General features: G+C 40.2%; 1 pseudogene; it reads left to right on the forward strand.

Annotated features, from left to right (window-relative positions):
• The first annotated feature begins 4,918 nt into the window (after positions 1-4,918).
• Positions 4,919-5,019, forward strand: LOC121824190 (U2 spliceosomal RNA; annotated as a pseudogene).
• Positions 5,020-6,326: the final 1,307 nt, after the last annotated feature.

Here is a 6,326-nt window from a genome sequence, read left to right on the forward strand (position 1 = left end):
TTCTGGGAAAGAGCTTCTTCCTCTCTTCTCTGGCTCACCATTCTAATGAATTTGACAGGACGCTGATTCAGTGTCTTTGCACTATGGTTGGATCGAACACCTTTAGTGAGCTTTTAGTTGTCAGACGGTACTGTAATCCCATCTCCAGCTCTCTTATGTATGTGTGACTGACTTTACCCACTAAGTATCTTCCACTCTGCAGCAGCAGCTGGCTTCCTTCTTCTAGAGAAACTTGTGGGTAAGGACAAGAGTCTGGTGCAGTTTGCTCCTCGATTGCAGGGCCCTATGTCGGAATGTTCGAAGCCCTCTTTTGATCAAGATGGATCTAATAGACATTTGATTCCTGATCACTCCTTGGGGACACTTGGGGCTCATGACACTGTTTCTTTTTTCTGGGCCCCATCTCATTATTTATGTTGTAACTGCAGCTGAGGCTCAGGTCGAAACAAGTTTCAGATCTTGAATCTGAAAAAGTTTCTCTTCCTCTGGAAGCTTGGTTTCAGACTCCTTGTCTGTTCATTTTGGTGCCACAATGCACCTCCAGCTTAAGATGCTGCTAGGTTTCCTTGCAGCATGTAAGAGACACCTCTTTTAAACATTCCAGATGTATGGATGGTTAAGGTAAAATTTAGATTCTTGAAGACCCTGCGTTTATGTCTCCTTACATACTCCTGTCTAAGAAAATAGAGCCATATGTTTTTTCATTGTTGATTTTCTTTTTGGAACCAGTAACTTTACTTGGAAAATTCTCAAAGCTTCCTCTACTGTTCAGTTTCCAACAATTTGGAATCCCTGTGGTGGTGACTTTATCAGCCACCTAGCAGATCCTCCTACTCCCTCCCTCCCTTTGTCCCTTCCTTCCTTTCTTTCTAACTTCTTTTTTTCTCCTTCCCTCTTGCCATTCCCCACTCTAAGGATTCTTGTATTTATTTTTTCTTATTTGGAAAATGGTTAAGCCCAGATATATCTGAATCATAAGAAAGAGTGCCTGAGATTCCACACCCCATACACCTCATTTGTTCTGAAATGGAATTGGGCTGTCCTAGACTGTTTTAACACTCTTTTCCCTCATCTAAAGGAAGGGTTATGTGAGGAGTGTTGGGGAAGCCTTTTTCCAACTAGTGATCCTCCTCATTATACATATCCATTTTTTCCTGCTTCACTGTGAACAGACACCATGCTATGTTTTATGACACAATTATTTTAAGGGACAACCTAGAGCAGCAGACTTTCTGCCTCAGTCACTGAGGTTGGAGGAACTTAAATCAGTAGTTATTGCTCAGATTTTCTACAGATCTGACAATCCAAAGAGTCTGTTACTGCCTGGATATACAGAATATGCTTGCTTACTAATTCTTTTTATTTTTAACTGATTCATAAAATTTAACATATTTATAGAGTGGTAAAATGCACGTGTTCATTGTATAATGCTCAAATTGAGGTAAAAATATCTGCCTCCTCAAACATTTACTTTTATGGCAAAAACATTCAAAAATCCTTCTTTGCAGTTTCTTTTTTTTGGGGGGGGGAGTTACTAATTTTCATGTCTTATCTGGGGACCTAGAAAACATGCTTTCTGACTAAACCCAGTTTGAGAATAACAAGTAGGCAAATCTACCTTAGGGTAGATTTTTCACTTAGAGTGTTTTTGGTTTAAGGTCATTGGCTTAAACAGTGAAGATGATAGAGTCATGTGACTAAAGGAAAATGAAATAAAGGTGAGAGAGAGAAGAGGGAGAGGAGAGAGACCAAGAGAGGGAGAGCTAGAGTTAGAGATAGATAGATATCCATACATGTATATACACATATACATACATACATATTTGTGTATACAAACATATATGGAGAGAAATATATAGTGATAGATGATGGATAGATAGGTAGGTAGGCAGATAGATAGCTAGATAGCTAGATAGGTAGATAGATGGATGGATGGATAGATAGATAGATAGATAGATAGATAGATAGATAGATAGATAGATAGAGTTTTAGATCTGTCTTCTGCCATCAGTTTGCTTTGTTCTCATGTAGACATCAGTGGCATGTAGCACTGTTTGTACCAAGGAGATACACTGCCATAGAAGAAAATATTTAATCGGCCCATAAGTCACATATCCACACATCTGTATGGCTTCAAATAATATGGATGTCCTCATTGGTGAAGAGGGACAGCATACCCAAGTAGGCATCATGGCTACTACACAGCAAAGCAGGGATGGACCCCTTTTTGTCTAACTACCTCTACACATGGGGAAGTTTTTCCTTAAAAGTTCTTTGCATGTGTGTATGTGTATGTGTGAATCACATGCACTGATGCTTTGGCATGTGTGTGGAAGTCTGTGGATGGTTTGAGGTGTTGGCCTTTGCCTTCCACACTTTTTATGGGTCTTCAGAATCCAAACCCCTGTTCTTACACATGCGCAGCAAGCAGTTTATCCACTGAGCCATCCTTCCAGCCCCTAGACTTTTCTATTTCTTTATATCATAGTCATATGTGAGCATATATTATTGAATGAAAAAGGAAAAGATTAAATCTGCTAGAGCATTTCAAAGCTACAACCACTTACAAGGGAAATCATTATGACTATAATGTAGGCAAACTATAGAATTGTCCACAGTTTAAGAAAGCTGGATCCTTAAGGGGAAACAAAATGTAACTCTAAATATCATTATAACTAAGAGAGACATGATGAACAACTTAAACCAAGCAAACAACCTGTTTTAAAACAGTCTGTTCCTCAGAAAGACCAACACATTAGTGTTTATGAGCATCCATAGCTCCCCTTCCTTGTGAATGTGACACCAAGATTATCTGTGAAATATAAACCCGTTTCATCCATCCTTTTTGCTTTCATTTATAGTAAGACTAGCACATTTTTACAAGGTGATTAACTTCAAATTTATTCATTTTTTTGGTTCAGTTTTTTAAAAGTGCTTCTTACCTTGGCTCATTTTCACTAGAGAAATATATACTGCTTATCAGTGAAGAATGAAGAGATAATTATATTTTTTTCTGAGAATAAAGGCACTCTAGTTAAAGGTTTGAGGTTTCTCCTACTGTTAACTGGTACCTGTGTCTCTGGGTAATTAAAAAACAAAATGAATTTTAATAATCTAGTTTTATGTACTTTCTTCCTTCTATATCTTTTTGAGTCATGTTAGTCAAAAGTTGACTTCTCCTTAAGGCTCTGTCCATATGAAACAAAATTTCTTCAAAATCATTAATTTAGATTTTCACTAATTTTTCACTGGACTCATTACATAAATATTTATTTATTTATCGATTTCCATAATGCTATTTAAATAATTTAAGTGGTTTCTATTTAAACTTCCCATTGCTTTCTTGTTACTGTCCATTCTTTTTTTCTTACTGATTTTTTTTTATTAAGAGATTTTTCTATTCATTTTACATGTCAACCATGGATTCCCCTGTCCTCCCTCCTCCCACCCCTCAGCCTTCCCCCTCCAACCCACCCACCATTCCTACCTCCTCCAAGGTAAAGTCTCCCCTGGGGAGTCAGCAGAGCCTGGTACATTCAGTTGAGGCAGGTCCAAGCCCCCCCTCCCTACACCAAGGCTGAGCAAAGTGTCTCAGCATAGGCACTAGGTTCCAAAAAGCTGGCTCATGCACTAAGGACATGTCCCGGTCTCACTGTCTGAGGTCCCCCTGAACAATTCAAGCTAAACAACTGTCTCACTTATTCAGAGGGCCTAGTCCAGTACCATAGGGGCTCCTCAGCTATTGGTTCACAGTTCATGTGTTTCCACTAGTTTGATTAGTTGTCTCTGTATTTTTCCAATCATGGTCTCGATATCTCTTGCTCATATAATCCCTCCTCTCTCTCATCGATTGGACTCCTGCAGCTCTGCCTGAGGCTTGGCCATGGATCTCTGCATCTGCTTCTATCAGTCACTGGATGAGGGTTCTATCATGACAGTTAGTGTGTTCGGCCATCCGAACAGTAGGTCACAGTAGGTCAGCTCAGGTACCCTCTTGACCATTGCCAGTAGTCTATAGTGGAGGTATCTTTGTGGATTCCTGGGGACCTCTCTAGCACTCTGCTTCTTCCTATTCCCATGGGGTCTTCATTTATCATGGTATCTCTTTCCTTGTTCTCCCACTCTGTCCCTGATCCAGCTAGGACCTCCTGCTCCCCTAAGCTCTCGTTTCCCTGACCCTTGCCCTTCATTACCCCCCTCACCCCCAGTTTGCTCATGTAGATCTCATCCATTTCTCCATTACTGGGCAATCCCTGTGTCTTTCTTAGGGTCCTCTTTACTAGTTAGCCTCCCTGGAGCTGTGAGTTGCAGTCTGGTTAACTTTGCTTTACATCTAGTATCTACTCATGAGTGAGTACATACCATGTTTTTATTTCTGAGTCTGAGTTACCTCACTCAGGATGATATTTTCTAGTTCCATCCATTTGCCTGCAAACCTCACGATGTCATTATTTTTCTATGCTGAATAGTACTTCATTGTGTATATGTACCACATTTCTTTATCCATTCTTCAGTTGAAGGGCATCTAGGTTATTTCCAGGTTCTGGCTATTACAAATAATGCTGCTATGAACATAGTTGAGCATGTCTCCTTGTGGTATGATTGAGCATTCCTTGGGTATAAGCCCAAGAGTGGTATAGCTGGGTCTTGAGGGAGATTGACTTCCAATTTTCTGAGAAAGCACCATACTGACTTCCAAAGTGGCTGTACAAGTTTGCATTCCCACCAACAGTGGAGGAATGTTCCCCTTGCTCCATATCCTCTCCAACATAAACTGTCTTCAGTGTTTTTGATCTTAGCCATTCTGACAGGTGTAAGGTGGTATCTCAGAGTCATTTTGACTTGCATTTCCCTGATGACTAAGGATGTTGAAGAATTCCTTAAATGTCTTTCAACCATTTGAGTTTCTTCTGTTGAGAATTCTTGGCCTTTTGGCTAAGATCAAGTATAGTATCTGTTCTTATTAATACTGTCCATTCTTTCAGAAGGATAGCAAAAACTCTTCATTATATACTTTTCCACCAATACCAAGGGGCTTAATTAAATATCCACATCGACATAGTCTGTGCTGTTATGTCAATACTGTTTGGAACCTCACTAAAGCCCCGCCTCTCCTCTTGCCCTGTCTAAAGACTTTTCCCTTTTGTTTAGAAGAAGTAGGTCCTTTTATCCTCAGAAAATCTTTACTGATTATATTATAGAGATTTTTTTTTACACAAAATGGGCAGTAAAGACACCACTTTTCTATCTTGCTTATAGAACCAACTAGTTAGTATGCATGAATCTCTTATACAAGTGACTCACCCTTTAACTATTCACAAATAGTTGCTATTACTGAAAGTCACTTCATAGGTGCTGTAAACTGCCAATCTACTTATTTTTTCTGGAAAATTTTTATGAATCATGAATTCCTATAAGAAAGACTACATTATCTACATCTTGATTCCTCCCTTTAAAAATATTTTATTTTTATTTTTAATATACACATCTATGCATATATGTACAACACATGTATGTGGGTACCCACTGAGGCCAGAAGAGGGCATTGGATCTCCTAGAGCTGGAGTTTCAGCTGGTTGTAATCTGCTTGAAGTGGCTTCTGGTAACTGAACTAGGGTTCTCTGCAAGAACAGTAAGCACATGTGGTCTTAATTGCTGGGCCACCTCTCCAGACACATGATTTTCCTTGCAATGCTGAATTTGACCCTAATGCTGTGGATATCGTTCTATATAAATAAAACACTGATGGCCCGTGACCAGGCAGGAAGTATAGGCGGGACAAAGAGAGAGGAGAATTGGGGAAACAGGAAGAAGGAGGGGAGACACTACAGCCACCGCGAGGAGAGGCAGCCTGTGAGGATGCTGGTAAGCCACCAGCCACGTGGCAGGGTATGGATTTATAGAAATGGGTTAGTTTGAGATGAAAGAGCAGTTGGCGGGAAGCCTGCCACGGCCATACAGTTTATAAGTGATATAAGCGTCTGAGTGATTATTTTGTAACTGGATTGTGGGACTGCGGGGCTTGGGGAACCTGGAGAGACGCTCTCCAGCTACAAATGGCGCCCAACGGCTCGAGTTTCCACCTTAAACCTGAGAATATTTAATAACCAATTCTAAACAGAGCCAAAACCAGGTTCCTGCTTCTTGTCTCATACGGGCAGCTAGACGAGACAAAACACAGGTTTAAACACTGGCGGGTTCCTGGCGTGTGTGTTTGACCCGCAGTATGGCGGAAATGAGGCGTCTGCCAACGGCACATTAACCTGTGTGGTAGATTTAGTCTTTACTATTATTTAAAAAAAAAAAAAGAGGTTTCTGGGCTACAC

Source organism: Peromyscus maniculatus, chromosome 19 (assembly GCF_049852395.1).
Source record: "Peromyscus maniculatus bairdii isolate BWxNUB_F1_BW_parent chromosome 19, HU_Pman_BW_mat_3.1, whole genome shotgun sequence".
NCBI lineage: Eukaryota > Metazoa > Chordata > Mammalia > Rodentia > Cricetidae > Peromyscus > Peromyscus maniculatus.